Source organism: Lepidochelys kempii, chromosome 7, assembly GCF_965140265.1.
Source record: "Lepidochelys kempii isolate rLepKem1 chromosome 7, rLepKem1.hap2, whole genome shotgun sequence".
Taxonomy (NCBI): Eukaryota; Metazoa; Chordata; order Testudines; family Cheloniidae; genus Lepidochelys; species Lepidochelys kempii.
In genome coordinates this window covers 40,645,970-40,665,257 of record NC_133262.1, presented here as the reverse complement: position 1 = coordinate 40,665,257, position 19,288 = coordinate 40,645,970, and the positions used below count along the sequence as shown (strand labels likewise).

Sequence of the window (19,288 nt, the reverse complement as noted above, 5' to 3'; positions counted from 1 at the left end):
AATTTGTGCGTTTGGGGTTCATAAACTTTTTTTAAAATATGTAGCAAAAAGTGCACATAGCTATTTCAAAAGTCATACAATTCCTTACAACTTATTTCAGGATTAATATTGACCTTATTTAGGTGCTATGAAATACAGGAATAGTCATGCAACATCTTACTCTATATAACATTCCTTTTTAATCTTATTAAATTAGCACCATTAATAGTGCATGTAAAATTATATTTATATTCAAAAACACGTTTAAACTCATGCTACTTAGTATTTTGATTGCCATATCTATAGCTTAATACACTTAACTTTTTCCATTACTTGAATTCAGACTTTGCTGTTTGTTGTAATTACTAATAAAGTAGAACTTTGCTAATTCACACGAATGACTTGGAGATATGAACTACTGAATTTTTGAGGATTAAAAAGGAGGCAAATAAATACAATTAATGCTTGAGATACACAATAATTTGTTCATTTAGCAAATGTAGCTTAGTTTTAATTGTTTAAGATATAACTCTTTAGAAAACTAGTAAGTGTTCTATAGCATACATCCATATTCATAGAGGCAATGAAGCTGTAGTAATATGGGGCCTCACTACAGCTCTCTGATCCCAATTAAGCAAGGTACTCATACATGCCTCATTTTCAAGTGTTTTAATTTTGGCATGTGCTTAAGTACCTTGCTGAATTAGGGCCTCTATTAAATATTTTCAGAAAAGTAGGCATGATTTTTCTGTGTAAGTTATTGAAGTGCACATTGAAGAGATTCAACTCAACTTTGTACTTGCATAGTACCTTTAAGCTGAGGATTTATTATAAATATAGTGAACAAAAATATTGAAGCTTGACAACAATCCTATTTTACTAGTGGTAATATACCTATTTTGTGGATAATTAAACTGAGGTATTTATCTGACAAGTGAGTTCCTCTGAGCTACAGAAGAGGTTTGTGTTAGATAGGGGTAGAACCTCACAGACTTGTCTTTCAAGCCCACATTCCTGTCCTTGGACAATTTTTCCAGGATATTATGCACATCGTGATATTCATCCATATTTTAAATAAAACCACAAAAACCCCTCCCCAAGCTATAAATAAATCCATATAATTTTGTCAGACGTAAATAATTGCAATACAGAACATAATTGGGTTCATATATTCCCCAAAATAATCAGTGTAATTATAACACCATGTAATTATAACTCCTTTAGCTTTTATTTCAACAGTAATGGAAATGACATTAATGATGAAGTCTAGGGTTTTTTAGTGGGGCAAAAGGCTTCTGTTATAATTTAAAAAGGCAAAGCCATTAACATTTTTTAAAGTAAATATTAAGGAAAATGTGACCACTAAGTGTTATTTCCTAATTTATTAGCGACACAAGCTGGGTGAGGTAATATCTTTTATTGGACTTGTGATAGAGACAAGCTCTTCTACAGGTCTGGGAAATGTACTCAGTGTTACAGCCAAATACAAGAAAAAAGAAAAGGAGTACTTATGGTACCTTAGAGACTAACCAATTTATTTGAGCGTAAGCTTTCGTGAGCATATCTGATGAAGTGAGCTGTAGCTCATGAAAGCGTATGCTCAAATACATTGGTTAGTCTCTAAGGTGCCACAAGTCCTCCTTTTCTTTTTGCGGTCACAGACTAACACGGGCTGCTACTCTGAAACCAGCTAAATAGAAGGTGGAACAGTGTGTTTTACATAAGTAGTTAACAGACACTTCAAGTGGCCCATTAACACCTCTTTAGTCATAAGAGTGGAGGAGAAAAGCTAGGAGGGGAAGTTAGTAGGTTACAGAGTGTTGTAGTAACCCATAAATCCAGTGTCTCTATTCAGCCCATGATTTTTAGTGTCTAGAAAAGTTATGAATCTAGGCTCATTGCTTGAAGACGTTGTGCAGATTTCCCTTCAGGATGAGAACCGAGAGATCAGATATGGAGTGATCGCCTTGTGAAAATGTTCACTCACAGGTGATCATTTTTCTGTCTGAACTCATTTGAGAGCATAGTGATTGTCTGGTTCCACCCACATAGTTGTTGGGACATTTTGTGCACTGGATGAGGCATACCACATATGATAGACATGTGTAGGACCCATGGATCTTGAAAGGTGTGTTGTGGAAAGTGTTGATCATTGTAACAGTAGAGATATATCTACAGGTTTTGCATCTGTTTTTCTGGCAGAGTCTGGTGCAGCTTTGAGTTGGTGTGTCCTGGTTACTGTTGGGAGCTTGCTTCTGATGATGAGGCTGGGGATTGTTTGAAGGCCAGAAGAGGGGGTTCAGGAAAGATTATTTTTCAGGATGGGGTACCCACCAAGTATGGGTTGTAATGGTTTGATACCCCATTTGATACCCCAACTAAGGGTGTGCAGTCATGGGGGTTTTTATTTCTGTATTGCAGCAGGTTCCCTTGGTGGATATAGGTGGCCTGTTCCATGATGCGGTCTACTTCTCTGGGGGAGTGTTGTTGTTTTGTGCGTGTGGTTTTGAGTGTGTTAAAGTGTATATATCCCAGACTTTCTCCTCATAGCATATTCTGTGGTATCTGAGTGCCTGGCTGTAGATAACACATTTCTTAGTGTGTTTGGGCTGGTTACTGGATCTGTGAAGGTAGGTGTGATGATCCATGGGTTTCTTGTGTATAGTTGTCTGTAGGGTTCCACAGTTGAAGCTGATTGTGGTGCCTAGGAAGTTCATGCTAGTGTGGGAGTGTTATGGAGAGAGTTTAATGGATGAGTGGTGGTGGTTGAAGTTATGGCGGAAATCTGTGAGGGAGTATAGATTGTATGTCCAGGGGATAAAATTAACATTGATCCATCTCAGGTAGATCATTGGTTTTGTGGTGCATTTGTCCAGAAATTCGTCTTCAAGGTGACCCATGAAGATGTTGACATATTGAGGAGATATCCTAGTATGCATGGCTGTTCCCATGGTTGGGGCTACATGTTTGTTGTTAAAAGTAAAAATTGTTATGGATGAGGATGAAACGGATGAGTTTGGCAATGTCTAGGGTGAATATCTGAGTGTTGTCCATTATCTTGTAAACATTTGAGGCAGGCAATGATACTATCTTTGTGAGGGATGTTGGTGTATAAGGAAGTGACCATTTCCCAATTTGTTGTCATTTCACAAAGTTAAATGGGATTTAATATGTGGTAAAGTGAGATCAGACAGTACTAACCAGCCCTAGTGTTATTTCCATTCTCCTTGTGCAAGGTGGACACAAACAGAATTCTTTTTCAAGAATTCTATTACTGCAGATAGATGAACGCTGCCAAAGGAAAGTAAGAAGCCTTGGATAATGCTGTGGCATCAGCAACCTCTGTAGCTAACTAACTAAATTTGTTAGTCTCTAAGGTGTCACAAGTACTCCTCATTTTTTTTGCTGATACAGAGTAACACGGCTACCACTCTGAAACCTGTGTAGCTGAAGTCATCTGACGAATGTGAGAGCTTGAGGCAAAGTTGCAAGGCCCACGCTTTTCCTGAAAAGGTAAACCAGCCATCCACAAGAGGAGAAAGATGTCACTAGTTCGTATGTTTTGTTTTGTTTTTCTTTTTTTCAGAAATGGGAGCTCTGGGAGGGGACCCTAGTCTGAGAAATGGGAGCCATAGGCCAACTATAGGATGTGATCCTGGCAGCTACTGAGCATGTGCAATTCCCATTTAAGTCAATAGGAGTTAGTTGCCAGTGCTCAGCAGTGCTTGAATTAGGTGTACAGTCTGCATGTCTGTATTCACTGGCACGAAGACAGGCTTGTTTGGAAAGAAAGGAGCATTGCTGTGATTGGTGTCATTGCTTTTGTTCTTTTTTCAAGATTCCTGTGGATTTGTTAATAGTGATAAGACAGGCGATAAAGGAGATAATTTCATTTGTATAAAATGAGACCAGTTCAAGGGCTAGATGAAATGCATTTCTCAAAGGAAACCTTTTCATAGTCCGCAAAAAGAAAAGGAGTACTTCCTTTGTAGCTCACGAAAGCTTATGCTCAAATAAATGTTAGTCTCTAAGGTGCCACAAGTACTCCTTTTCTTTTTGCGGATACAGACTAACACGGCTGCTACTCTGAAACCTTTCATAGTCATGCATCTTAGACTAGAGTGTCACTAGTACTTGTCAGTGAAGGAGGCATTGTCAATAGGAGTATGCTGTTCACTGAGAGAACAATGGAAAGGTGGCAGAGGCATTTGTATATGTTTTGAAAAATAAAACTGTTTGCTGGCATTAGGCGAAAAAAATCATACAGATTTATAGTAATTCTTAACAGAAAGTTTATGATGCAGAAAATTTGGTGTTAAGTGTTTCACATTTTCTTGGCATTATATCTATTCTCAGAAAAGAAATATAAATGCTGAATTGAATGTGAATATTCAACCCAACCCCACCACACACACACAATAACCTTGTGATCACCCCACAACTCCTTTGTGGGTCAGGACCCCTACAATTATAACATCGTGAAATTTGAGATTTAAATAGTGGAAATCATAAAATGTTATGATTTTTTTTTAAAACCCCATGACCGTGAAATTGACCAAAATGGACTGAATTTGGTAGGGCCCTATCTATAGGGGAAATTACCAGAATTTGCCTTTTATCTGGGGAAAAAAATGTAATAAAATAGGTACCATCTACTATTTAATATTTTCCATTTTCCACTTGCATTTAGCTTAAGTTAATATGCTTACATTTTCTAAATCCACGGTTTAATATTGAGGAATATCTGGTGAACAGTAATATACATATTGAAAATCAAAAGCCCCTTGTCTCTGATTATATTAGCTATTGTTCATATTAAAAGTGGCTGGATAGTATTCAGTAAGCAAATATTCATTGACTTTTGCAATTTTTAACCAATATTATTTGACTAATGTGTTTTTTCCAGTAGTCAACTAGCTCCATCGTTGGTCAGACTATTTGTCAAATGTAATATTTATTGCATGATGGTAATATTAAACTATAGTTAATTCAGTGAATACTAATTTTGATATTTGACCAGATTTAGTTCAAAACATTATGTTTCAGTTTTCCTCAGATCAGTCTTATGCAGTGTTAGGACTAAAGCAGTGTTTTGACGAGAGCATTATGACCCTCCTGTATAGTACAGGAGACGTACACAATCTTTGTTAAAAATCTTAACTTGAAGTTCTTGTATAATTTACAGTAATTAGTCCCACAAGGTACTGTGGTTGGATTTGACTCCAACAAATATCTCCATTCTATTAAAGGTATTTCTAATAAACAGCATAATAGTCTGGTCTCATGCTGGCAGCATGTTGTGCTGCTAATGTGCTGCAAAGAATATGTATAACTCTCTGTCTCTGTTGGCATGAGCTAGTGTGGCTCCTCTTCTAGTTAAGCTAGCAGAGCACCCACTGGGGAGTGCTTGAGCTCAGCTATTAGTCTCATCTCTGTTCTCTGTAAACTAACTGATACATTAGCATGCATGTTTTGTTTTTTTTAAGTGAGGTTTGGACGGTAGCCTTCACTGGGATATGTTTATGTGAAAACTAAAAGACAGGAAATTCTAGGAGTCCTTTCTAGGCTGCAAGAGATTGGGTACTGGTGGGAATGTGCTTAAAAGGATATCCTGTGACGACTTCTGATCCAGTGACTACAGAAACCCCTCCAGCTCCAGTGGATCTTCACAGGGAGAAATATTTAATGGCTTAGGAGGATGTCTAATTTGCCTGTTTGCTCTCCAGAGAAAGTGTTTCAAAATTGTCAAAAAAGGTGCTGGAGAAAAAAATGTGAGAGTTGAAATACTCCAAGATATAAGTAGATTCATAGAAACTAACTGCCCTACTCCATTAGGAGCCCCTGCCAAATCCACCCCTCTTTGTATCCCTTCCTAAAATGGGTAATGGGAGGTAGTCACTGGAAAGATCTAATGGGGAACCATTTCATTAAAAAAAAAACCAAACCGTAATATACATTCTAGATTGTTTTATATGGCACATATAAGGTAGATTGGCAGATAAGTTAATGATGTCCTTTATGTTGCTGAGGATCATGCTTGGAAATGAATGTAGAACTTAAAATATATACCTGTATTAATTACCCACCATGCACCATTAACTGATAACTTTTTTTGGAAGGCTGCCCGTATCTGTTTAAAGGGTTTGGGTCTTCCAGGGGAGGACATTGATTTTTAGGACCATTATCTAGTTCTTAGCAACACCTTTTTTTTTTTTTGGCAACGGAGAGATAAAATATGCCATTTATGTCCAGACCTGTCAAAACGTTTCCCATATTTCATATAGAGACTTCAACGATTGGATGAAGACGTGCACTTTGCACCAAATGCCAAAAAATTAAACCCACTTTTCAATTACCTTTCAGGCATATCTCCAGCCTGAAAGAGGAAGGACAAAGTTTTTGGTTAAAGCACAGAACTGGGTTATATTTCTCACAGTTTTTCTTGAATGTGATATCCTGGCTTCCACTCGTGCTACCTAGGCTACACACTCCCGGTAGAGGGAGGTCCACTTGGAGTGAGGAGGCAATGTGTGTGCACACAAACTTTGGTCCAACAGGAGGCCTAACTTACCACGTCTCCTTGGCAGTCTGCGCTGGCCAGAATTTAATGGTGCTTCCACTTGAGGGAGTGCCCCCCAATGAGGGAGGGGGTAGTTCTGCTTTAAACTCTCCTTTGGGGATAAATACTCATGAACTCAGGAATGAGAAGGGTATAAATGGCACTCCCTGGTGCACCTGCGCTCGATGAGTCAAGCCCAGGAGCACTTCATCTTGCTGGGCTGATGTGAGGCTTGATTCGTTAATCTCTGTAAAGTGCTTTGAGGATTTCAAATGGAAGGTGCTATATATATGCAAAGCATTATTAGAGTCTCTACCATGCAGTCTTTGAGATGTATAATATACATTCTGTAGTATAGCAAGTACTCTCTAGGCATGGGTGTGAAATGCAGTGTTTAAAGCAGAGGTGGATAAACTATGGCCTGGGGGCCACATCCGGCTCTCCCAGATGTTTTAATCTGGCCTTTGAGCTCCCAGCGGGAAGTGGGTTCTGGGGCTTGCCCTGCTCCAGCACTCCAGCTGGAGAGCAGGATCGGGGTATTGCCCCCCTCTGCATGGCTCCTGGAAGCAGCGGCACATCCTCACTCCAGCTCCTACTCGTAGGGGCAGCCAGGGGGCTCTGCACGCTGCCCCCACCCCAAGCGCCACCCCTGCAGCTCCCATTGGCTGGGACACGCAGCTAATGGGACCTGCAGGGGCAGCGCCTGTGTGCAGGGCAGCACACAGTCGCCTGGCCACGCCTCTGCATAGGAGCCAGAGGGGGGACATGCTGCTGTTTCTGGGAGCTGCTTGAGGTAAGTGCCGCCTGGAGCCTGCCCCCCGACCTCCTCCCGTGCCCCTTCCCAGCCCTGATCCCCCTCCTGCCCTCCGAACCCCTTGGTCCCAGCCCAGAGCACCCTCCTGCACTCCCAACTCCTCATCCCCAGTCCGCACCCCCAGCTGGAACCCTCAACCCCCAATTTCATGAGCATTTGTGGCCCGCCATACAATTTCCATACCCAGATGTGGCCCTTGGGCCAAAAAGTTTGCCCACCCCTGGTTTAAAGGGAATTAGAACAGATGGTTCTAATGTAAAATGAAGTAGAAACCACAGCAGTAGATGATGTAGAGGAAGCTTTGTTAGAAATCAGAAATGCCAGTTTTAGAGCATTGACATGGGACACATATTAGGTTGAGAGAGTTCTACCTGTTGTCAGAAGTAGAGTTGATGTCTTGGGATTTATCTGGGATTGTTTCAGGTTAGATGTTTTGGCTTAATCCTGAACTAGTCAAACGCTGACTGAGGGCCTCCTCCATCTACTCTTTCCTTTAGTACAATTAGCGAACACTTCTTATAAATGACAATCACAAAGTGCACCCAGGGTAAGAGATTTAGGTCCTTGGTAGGCTGGATAATCTTCCTAGATTGAAACAGATTCTAGGTTCTGAATGCCATTTCCAATAAATCCAAACATTTTCCTTGCAGTAGTTTTGGATGCTGCCTCTCCGTCAAGTGAATAGTCATAATCTTCACATCCATGTTTGAAATAGGCATTAAATTCATGATTGGACAAATCATAGTTTACATACATTTTTACATTAATAAATTCATTTTTAGTATTCTTTGGGCAAAATATGGAGTAGCCACCACGCTTGTGATACGCAAGATCTCGGGTCAGAAAAACACACACACAAATCATAATGGAACCGTTAGTCTGTTAAATCTCCAAATGAGACATGAATTTCATATAAAATCCGGACTCCGGTTGTTTTTAAATATGCAGCCATAGTACATATAATGTGTCGTTCATTTGTCTGTTACGCGTAATACTAGTTATGCGTAATACTAATATCCGTAATATAGTCACGTAAAAGGCTTGTGCGGGGTTTTTTAATGCTTTGAAATGCAGCTAGTGTTCTTCCTCCTTTTATCCTTTCATTTGAACATCCAGCAATAGTGCTTGCCTGCACAGGTGCATACTTTCAAAGCACCATTCTCATTTGTCTTTATCACTTGGTCCATGAAACACAGAGGCTGTTTGCAGGTTACAGTTAACACTTTTGGTCCCTATTGGCATCACGCTGAGAACATAGTCTACTATGAGAGCAGCAGATTAATCTTTTTTATTTCTCAATGACCTTGAATTCATTTAAGCTTTGTGGAAAGCTGGTTTCCTCAGGTAAACCAGGCAAACTCAATTATGGATGAGAGTAGCTCAGTAAAATGTATCCCCCCAATTCTATAATAGTGTTTCCTTAAAAGTTCCCTTTCCTTGCCATTTTTGTGGAAATTATGGGCTAGGAGTTTGTCACCAATTGTAAAAAGGAGTAAATATTAGAAAATGTGATATATTTTTAATATAGTGTCAGGTAGAGGAGTTACCATCCTTGCAATGTCCCTCGCTGACCAGTAGAGGATAGAGGGTTGGAATGATCCAGAACATCTATTCAAGAAAAAATGGATGTTGCATGGAGTTGGGTAAGAATTTTAATAGAAACTTTTTAAAGTAGCAAAAGAAGCTGAGAGGATTTCTGGTTAATGCAGGCTATAGTTTGTCAGCATATGCACAAGACGTGAGGCAATTTTAATTTGTAAAATAAATAAATTTAACATGTATTAACTACATTTTGTGTCATGATAGCCAAGTTGGCTGGTATTGTGGGTGCTGCCAAGGCCTGATTATTTTTCCTAATTTGTTTCCTCCAAATTCCTGCAGCAGATTATTAGTGCTTGTTGATGTGTCACATTAGCATCTCTCTCTTCCTCTCTTGGCCTAGGTATCTGTGCTCCAACACGCTAATTGGGAATAATATGTGTTGTGGCTAAATGTACTTTAGCTCAATTTGTATAAATTGGGACTCACTGTTCCAAGGTGAACTCCACAGGCCCATGGAATGAGGATTACAATGCAGTTTATGAATACAAAAATATCAGACCAACTAAGTTTGGTGCAACTGGAAATTTTATAATGCCTGCCACTGATTGGTGGCCGGGGGGAAAGGGGAGACACTGAATTCAGAATACCGTTTGGCATAAGGAAAGTGTATTGGGATGGGAGCTAGTAGACAGTGGGTTTTCTTCCATGGATAGGTGTTAATATTTTTGAGAAGTTCACAACTCTTTCATAGACCAAGGCCTCATTTTCCTGCCTTAAGCCTTCTATGGCAAGTATGGTTCCATTATTTTATAAATAGAGTAACTCAGATTTTACCTAAGTTTATTTCAGGCAGAGCAGGGAATAGAATCCAAGTCTTTGATTTGACAGTCACAAGCCTCCTCCACTGAAGCATGTTGCCTTTCAGATTGACTGTGCTAAATGTATGTGCTGTTATGCTTTCTGTATTCATCAACCAACACACTGCTCCCAGAGTTAGCAGAAGAACCCAGGAATCCTGATACCTAACATTCCACTTCTGGCTCACAAATAGTTGTGTAATCCCTGTGTCCTCCTGTTGATGTTATTGAGGTAAGTGGATCTCAAGGTCCTGAATTCAAACCCTTTGGATGACCCATGAAAGAAAAAAGTGGGTGATTATGTAATTAAAGTCGTCATTGCAGTGCATACACACACAAGGAGCCAGCTATAGGGTTTCATGGCCAACCTTAATTCTGGCATTTCCTGACTTTTGAGTACTTGACTTTGCAACTTAATATTCTTGTAACATAATTTTGTGTACGTAATACAACATATCTATGGCATTCCCTCTTCAAATTAGTATTTTCGCAGGGACAGGAAATCTCAGGGCATTTCTAATGAGCTGCACAGCATTTAACATGTAGGCCATCAGTTTGAATTCTGCCTGCCTCAGTGAGAATTAAAAGTTGTTCCGATGTAATGAATGTTGGCCCCTCTATGAGATTAATTTGGTGCGTTTCAGCTCCTGTTCCAACATCATAAATTCAGCACCAAGGTATGCACTAAGTGGCAGACTCGGCAGAGGCCAAGTTTTGTCTGGACAATGGAGAGCGAACTACCCTTGTTGTCACTAGAGGAAGACTCTCCTCCTCCCCAGATCAGGGTTGAGGCATGCTGGCAGGGAAATGTGTCTGTACATGTAAAACAAATGACACTAACTAAAATAAAATGGAAATGGTACAGTAAATCTAGACAATGAAGCTCTGCAACTCATTTTAAGCAGAATTTAATTTGAAACCATAGTGTATTAAATTACATTCTTTGTTTAAAATTTTGCACTTTGTCCCTTCCCCTGCCAAATATAATTTTCTCTGGAACAGAGTGGAAATAGCCAAGAGGCTTCCTAGATTGGCTTTAATGCCACCCTTTGAATACATTTTTCAGAATTATAAAGGGGAGAAGTTCAGGGACAATGTACTAAGTTTTAGACCTGAAACTGGTTCTAAATAGGTGCTGAGGTCTACCAGTGCATGTAAGCTTGGAAGATTGGGGAGTAGACTTGCAACTTATTTAGCATTTAACATTTAATATACTTGCATAAACAGATGTCAGTATGTTCTTCAAAATAGCCACGTGACTGCTTTTTCTGCAGTGGGGGAGAAGTCTTTCATCAAAACCTTTATACAAGCCGTCTAAGAAACAGCATAAACATCATCATAAAATAAGAGAGTGAGTCATAAAATTAGTCCGAATAATGTAAATAAACTTAGCAAAGAGCCCTACTCTGAAAAGAATGATTTGGTTTGAGTTTCATGTACTTGGACAAAAACATTTTTAAAATCGTTGGCGTTTCCCCCCTCAGTTTTCTCTCTGTCCTCCCACGCTGTGACAGCTGCTGCTCAGCATTTTTCTTCCTCTTCATGCCCTTATGAGCAATGTTTTTGACAATTCATGTTGGGCTTGAGTTGAAACCAGTTGGTGCTCGTGCATATCATTACATCTGACAAGGGGTGAAACCAGTAATGCAACTGATTTGCACTGCAGCTCTGGTCATCTTAAGTATTTCTCACAAGTTTAGTCTTGGGTATGCAGCATAACCCATGTTACTCAGTACAGGAATAAGGTTACTTAGGCGAACGTTTTGGTCATTAAGGGTGGGCAGACCAGTTTGGATAAATAACTGAGAACAAACTCTCTTTTGAATTGAAACCAAGCATTTTTGAGATTCAAGAGTTTGGTTAAGTTTAATTTAAATTTACTTTCTATCACCCAGGGCAAATCCCAATTTCAGCATTCTTCCCTTTATAATATAGGTAGATATGTGTAAAGTTAAGAATAACACATTACTAGGAAATTGTAAAATCTCATTTCTTTATCAAGGGGTCTGTTTCCTATGTGCTATGTTTAAAATCTAACATATAGCATGCTATTTTGCTTTTCTTTTTAAAGCAGGAGAAATCTTATAAAGACTGAAAACTCTTTGGGGATCCATCTTTTTTTTATTTTGGATTGCCTATCACAATGGGGGTGGGACCTTGGTCTCTGATTTGGGCCTCTATCCTTTTATAAATAGTAATAAAAACAAGTGTCTTCTGGTAAATGTCATTGGCAAAACCACCATTCAGCAAGGTCCACATATATTGACATAAATACTGTATGTTTCATATATACCAATACCTTATATTGTATGGTTTTCATCAGTGTGTATCTCTGAGATGAGACATTTCAACTGATAGTGGTATCCAGGATAAAATGTTTTTTTCTTTAATTGCAGAATTAGTGTTACTGATGCAAGTTTCGTGTCTGAAATAATTGATTTTGTAACATGCTTGCAGCAGGTGACTGGGATGTTTTCTTGAACACTGCCCAACACTAAATAAGCAAAACTGGACAACATCTGTGAATACTGGGAGAGCTTAAAAGCACTGACTGTAGAGAATTAAAATGGAGTGGTCTAACTTCCATCAGTATCTACTTGATTTCACTCATCTGCAACAGTTTAAGAAATAATTGGTCATGCAAGATTTGCACTTAGCTAATATTTTATCTTAATATCCACTGTTTTTATGTACTATACATATGCTTGTAAGACATTTTCCCAATCTTACTCCTTTGTATAATTTGGGATAACTTAACAAATAAGCACGCTGACTATAGAAGAAAGATTTAGGCTATACGGAAGTGCTTTATCTGAACAGATTAAAAGTCTGGCTAGGCTGGTGTTGACAGTGTCCTACATATTCAATGAAGAATGATCTTGAAGGAAAAAGGAAGATTAAGTCTGTGTGTTGTAAGGGAAATGTCTACAATCTCAAAATAATAGCTTCAAAAAATGAAAGATTATGTACTTAAATTGGCAAGTTATTTTACATTGAATACAGTCACTCTCTATTTTTAATACAGACAGTGCCACTTTTTTTGCGTGTACTTTTACATCTGTCACTGGCAATTTGACTCTCAAATTGGTATGCAGCTGCCATTAGAAGCCTTTGAATTGTCTTGCTGGCAAGACACTGCAATGCTGCATTATTTGTACATTAATCTAATAAGAGAGTTGTGTAAAATTACTGAAGGTAAATCAAATTACTTTACTTTTACCTACCTTTAGCAAGAAGCTGAGTCATGGCTGGTACTTTTTTGTTAACCTTGTCCTATAAAGTTTGGTTGAGACAGCAGTTCTTTCTAAAATCTGAAATGATAAATTGCCACTCAAATATTGGTGCAACTGGTAAGCGTTTGTGTAGCCAAAAGTGGAAGAGTCAAGGCAAATAGCATTGCATGGGGCAGGCTTTCCTTCTGAAGGAACTTAGTGGAAAATATGCTGGATAGCAGGCTGCACATGGAAAAGACAGGTTTAACTGTGGTAAGATATAATTAATTAGTCTTCTGTTTATTATGTCCTCTAAGATTTCTGCTAATTTTTTGAACTAATACGTGATTTTCTGCACAGTCGAGCTTGTACCCATGTTGGGGGAGAGGGGGGAAGATAGCATGTAAATATATAGGGTAAATTTTCAGCATGGATGATATGGGCACCATCTGCACTTAGAAGTTACCCAGCTAAATCAGTTCTGCTGAAAATGTTTCCTCATATGGTTACAAAGCCTGATTTAACTCTCTTTTCTTGTATGCTTGTAGAAATTGTTTTGAATAAGCTTTCTTTGGAAAAAAAGTAGTTAAAATGAATTAACTGGTGTGGAAAGACTAATCTTTATCATCCAGAAGTAGCTGCATGCATATCAGTGGTCACTGAAATTATGCTTATATTTAGTAGTTAGCACAACACTGGGATATGTGTCAGTGTGAGGCAGTGGTATTAAGAGTCTGCTTTATGCTTGGAATTCATTGTAGAGTAAAAGAATGAAACTAAATGCAAGTGTAACTTCCTGAATTTAGAAAAACTTTATTTGATGGTGGAATGTGTAGCTGAGGTGTGAACTATCAAGCAGTGAATTTTGCTAATAGGGGAGCCCAAAAGAAGTAATGTTTATTTACAATAGATACATAAACATAATAATTCAGAGTTTCTGAAAGATTTGTGATTAAAGTCAAGATTTCCATATTCTTTAGGTTCACTAATCCAGACTGTTGAGTTGAAAATCCTCCTACATGAGGGATCTACAGCGGACACTAGATATGACAATGATGGACGAATTAAAACGTCTAGAGTTTTTGGTACCAAGGATCAATTTGCCCCATTCTCTGCCATCTCTTCCCAAGTCTTTGGTAGACTTCAGAGTGCAGCAGCAGCAGCATGCTCCTACTCTACAGTAGCTAACTTCAGGCTTCTGTAAAAAATTCACAAGGCAAGAAATACTTTACTTATTTATTGGAATTTTACTGAAGCTTTCTATAGTAGTGGTGCCTGAACTGGCACAAGGTCCGATTTCTTGGAACCTGAGTGCAATTCAATCTCTTTGACAACGTATTGGTCTGAGGAAAGTTTCCGCCAGCTCGAGGAAAAACACTTCGATGCAAACCAGATGGTGGGTATATTTAGATTGTCTCCCTTTCTGAGTGTTTCTGATGCCTTGGAGGGTGAGGTCATTTTACTCTAGCCATAATTTTTACTGGGTTTGGTGGTTGCAATTACCCTGGTCCTCACAAAGGCCTGTTCTACAGTCAGTCTTCCTTCTGTAAAGCTATTATTGGCCAAATTTCAGTGGCACATTTTGGGGAGGGAGTCCTCATAGGTATATCATCATAGACATAAAAAGTTAAAATAATGTCGTTGTACTCAAATGGTTCAAAGTGGAGTCCATGGGTCAGATCCTCAGCTAGTATAAATTGGTATCACTCCAGTAATTTCAGCTGTGACTAGTGATCCTGACATTTCATTGGACGCCAGATTCATTCTTAATGGATAATCTCTTCATCTTGGTCCAAAGGGGGATTATATGTTCTCCCTGTCAGTCACAGTACATATATACTAGATGACTCTGAGAATCCAGAAACATAAGACCAGAGGCACCCACTTTTAACCGCAGCTTGGATTCAAAGAATTTGGATCACAAACCTGCTCAAGTTGTCAATGGCAAAACTTGCCACAAGTCTCTGATCTCTTGTTTCCAGCACCATCTTATCCTGACAGGTTGATTTGTGAGTGGGTATGATCCCAAAAAACAAGTTATTAAAGTCTAAAAGAGAAAATATTTGCAATGGACAAACTGGATTGGAAAAAAAAACACCTCTTCCCCTACTTTTGCTCATTTCAGAAGAATCTTCAATATCTTTTGAAGGCTTTTAAAATATTTAGTTAACTACTTTCCATTATTTTTGCATATACCTACGCGTTTCCATTCTAATTGGGGTCAAAATTAGGAGTAGTTACATATTACATAGGATTATGTTTCTGCTTCAGGTGGACTCAACAGTCTCTTGAGATGTAGCCAGACTCAGATGTCTTGAAATTTGCCTTTTTCTAGAAACTACTTCCGTCTGTGTTGCCAGTTAGGCAGAAATTCTCCTTAGTGTAGTTGAGGGTTTTTAGTCACATGATTGTGTAGATGATGTGCTACATTTTCTTCAGTAAGCCTAAACAAAAGACTGCCTGTTGATTTCAGTGCTTAGCATTTCCAGTAGTCTAATAAGAACAAGATCAGATGGGTGACCTTCTGTTAATTATTGATTTCCTCCCAGTTGCCACACTATTGTTTCCCTATTAGTTTTAGTGTTCCCTCTTGGAGTCTGACTGAAAGGCTTTATCTCCTAACTAACAAGATGCTTCCCTCCTGTCCCACTCCGGTAGCTATCTGGCTGCCCTCCTTGCCAAAGAGGGGAATCCCAAGAGATTACTATTTGTACTTTTTGCCCCAAAGTTTCTAATAATGGTGATGGAAATGATACAGTACTTTGCACTTCTGTAAAGCCTCTTGTCTAAGAATCTCCAAGTGCATCACAAATAGTTAATTAATGAACTACAATGGAAAGTAAGTTTTATTATACATGCTCCACAGATACATAAAGCTGACACATGGAGCAGTTACGTGATTTCACCATGGTCACACACAAATCAGTGGCAGAGAATGGAACAGAACTCAGCAACCTGACTCTCAGTTCTGTTCTCTAACCATTCACCCACACGTTCTATGACTAGGAGTGTACTTGGAACTCGTTAGATTGTAAATGATCTGTTCAAAATATATCACAGGGTAAGGACTATAGGGTTAAGTTTAAATTCTCTGAGAATTCTACTAAGCCCAGTGATATGGTTTAGAGGCAGCATTACTGATCTTTCTATTGAAGGGGCTATCTCTGGCAGACATGGGCCTCTTAACGAGCCCCTTGGTAGGAAACTTTTGCAAGGATTTGTGTTCTTTTACTAGGTGCTATAGGCAGGATACTTTCACCTCTACACATGAAGTGGTTGCTGCATTTCAGAACTGTAGTCCTCCCCCCAAAGTAACCCAAATTTCTTGACTGAAGGTTGCAGATAGTAGAATTTTTAACCTATAAACATTATACTGCATCTGCAGCGCAGTGTGAAGTTATATGAATCCGGAATGTCCTTCCCTGATTAGATCTGTGGAATTACCCTATGTATTTTGTTTCATTTGGGGATTGAATTTCATATTCTAGTTTCAGAGATCATTTTACGAAGTTAGTTGATGATTTTTTTATTGTTAGGATCTTCTTTGTCTCTGAATTATATAGAAATCTCATCGGGGACAGAGGTGTGACACTGTGGGAGAAAAAAAGATTCTTGGCACTAAAAATTGTGGGTCAGTTCTTTTGTGCTACAGCCTGTCATTCAGGTAACAAGAGCTGCAGCTTGGGTTGGTGTATCTGAGGTGCAGATACATGATTCACAGGTAAAACCTGTACCGTCTTATTGTAAAAAGGGACTAGATACTCTTTGTTATGCATCACAGTAGTTTCTCTACTGTACTTATTGGAGGATATTGTAAATAATCAAAATATTGAGTGGAAAATACAAGCATGAAACCTGTTACTTGCTTGTTCTTTCAATAGGTCTTTGTCTTTGTTTTGGAAACTATTTCTTGAAATCATGAGTTCCATGATTGTAACTTTTATAGATGCCTGCTTTCCATTTCTTCATAAAATGGTAACTCAATGCCTACCCTACCAAGAGGATGAGTGTACCAGATATATTATTCTGCATGCCTTTTCTTGATTAAGTTGTTACCCACATCCAAGCAGTTATTAAAGAGAAATGATGAGACTTAAAACCTTAAGGTCACAAAAATAGAATGAAAAGTTGTTTACTGTATTTTATATTTTTTCCTAGAAAGATTGTGCATTTGTACTTGAAAAACAGAGTGTATATATATCTTCACATATTTGTTTGAATATGCATATGGATATGCACAGTTTAACTCTGAGAGGGGAATGAACTGAAGTTTTATTGAAAATGTAAATCAAACTCAAAGGGGGTATGATGAATTTTGGAATGTGGGTTTCAAGTTTTTATGTACTCAGTGCATAAATCTTGTGTGGAGTCTTCTAAGCTGTTTGCTTATAATAGAGGAGTTTAATATAATTTAACTGGTTAAGCAGTCTGTTGTAAACTGATTACAGCTAAGTTTTTCTGGTAACTTATTCTGAAGCAGAAAGTAAAGAAATAGTGAACTAGTGAGTCACAAGTCTGGTAAAAAACTGATAATTTCCATGGAGTGCTAAAGTCAAGAATAAGGCTCAGGTTACATGTGCAATAATTTAGTAGATTATTACAATGGGAACTAAAAACACTGAACTAGTCATTTCTGCTTAAATAAGATTGGGGTAAATATGCTTTTCAATTTGGAAAGTATGTTTTCAGCATGAAAGAGTAACTAAACTTGGCAGTTTCTCTTTGAGATTGACAACAATATTATAAGGAGCTTAATTGGCTCATTCCTGGGCACTCCTCCCCTCCCCCCCCCATGAGGTCAGCCACTGGTCCAACAGAAAGTCAGGTAGGCAGACTCCCTGAAATCCTCTAGAGATGTGTCCCCAGGTGACATACACTCTCAGCAACTAGCCAGATCACCATAACTGACCTGAACCGATTATCCTGGACCAGCGGCGGAGGCCGCTAACAGCTAGGAAGAATGCAAAGATTGTTACCTAGCAACTGGTTTGACATCCCCATTATTCCCCATAAATGAGGCCCTTGTGCAGAAATACTGCTAGGATAACTGAGCAGGGAGATGGGGCAGAAGGGTATCCTAAGCAAGATATGTTTTCCTCATCGAAGACCAAAGGCAGGCAACCAGGCCATTTGATCCTTGCGCTGTACCAATAGGCTGCAATATAAATGTCTGTAGATAGGGTGAAAACTGTTGATCTTTCTCTTGAAAAACAAGTATAACATGTTTCTCTGTCTGCATCTTTTTCTCCCACAGCCCCAGTGAAGTTTGCTTTTTTTGCTGTGTGTATGTGGGTGGGGTGGCTTCTTTTTGGATGGGAAAGCCACCAGCTGCTTAAAATCCCTCCAGTGATTGCCACAGAGCTCACTGCTCACCTGGCACATTTAAAGGTGTTCATAAAGGGTTGTGTCACCGCAGCGCTCAGAGCAGTCCAGCAAGGAGACATTTTATGCAAGTATAGCAAACCGAGTGGATCAAGTAAGCATAACATGATTCCTTGTACATAATTCACAACTTTTTCTTTCTTAAAATAAGCGGAGCATGGAATCTTATGAAAGACAGAAAAAAGAAAAAGACTTGTTAATCTTTCACATTGTTTCCCCCTTTACTACTCCGTGAAAGATTTTATTTTAATCCATTTGATGGCTCTGGGGTAGTCTCATGCCTAGGACCCTACCAAATTCACGGTCCATTTTGGTAAATTTCATGGTCATAGGATTTTAAAAATAATAAGTTTCATGATTTCAGCTATTTAAATCTGAAATTTCATGATGTTGTAATTGTAGGGATCCTGACCCAAAAAAAGAGTTGTGGGAGGGGGTCGCAAGGTTATTATAGGGGGAGTTGCGGTACTGCTACCCTTACTTCTGCGCTGCTGCTGGTGGTGGCACGGCCTTCAGAGCTGGGCAGCTGGAGAATGGCGACTGCTGGCCAAGAGCCCAGCTCTGTAGGCAGAGCTGCCGCCAGCAGCAGTGCAGAAGTAAGGGTGGCCTGGTATGGTGTTTATATGCTTACTTCTGTGCTGCTGCCTGCCGAGCTGGGCCCTCAGTCAGCAGCTGCCACTCTCCGGCTGCCCAGCTCTGAAGGCAGCAGTGCAGAAATAAGGGTGGCAGGGTATGGTATTGCCACCTTTACTTCTGCACTGCTACTGTGGGGCTCCGCCTTCAGAGCTGGGCGCCCGGCCAACAGCTGCCCCTGTCCAGCCACCCAGCTCTGATGACAACACAGAAGTAAGGGTGGCAATACCATGACCCCCCCTAAAATAACCTTGTGACCCCCCCCGCAACTCCCTTTTGGGTCAGGACCCCCAATTTGAGAAATGCTGGC

At 39.4% G+C, this 19,288-nt stretch overlaps 1 protein-coding gene across 8 annotated transcripts in view; it reads left to right on the top strand.

The window, feature by feature from the left end:
• The window catches only part of ATP2B2 (ATPase plasma membrane Ca2+ transporting 2), a 422,428-nt gene that overhangs the window by 11,201 nt on the left and 391,939 nt on the right, over nucleotides 1–19,288 (top strand). The window lies entirely within an intron of this gene.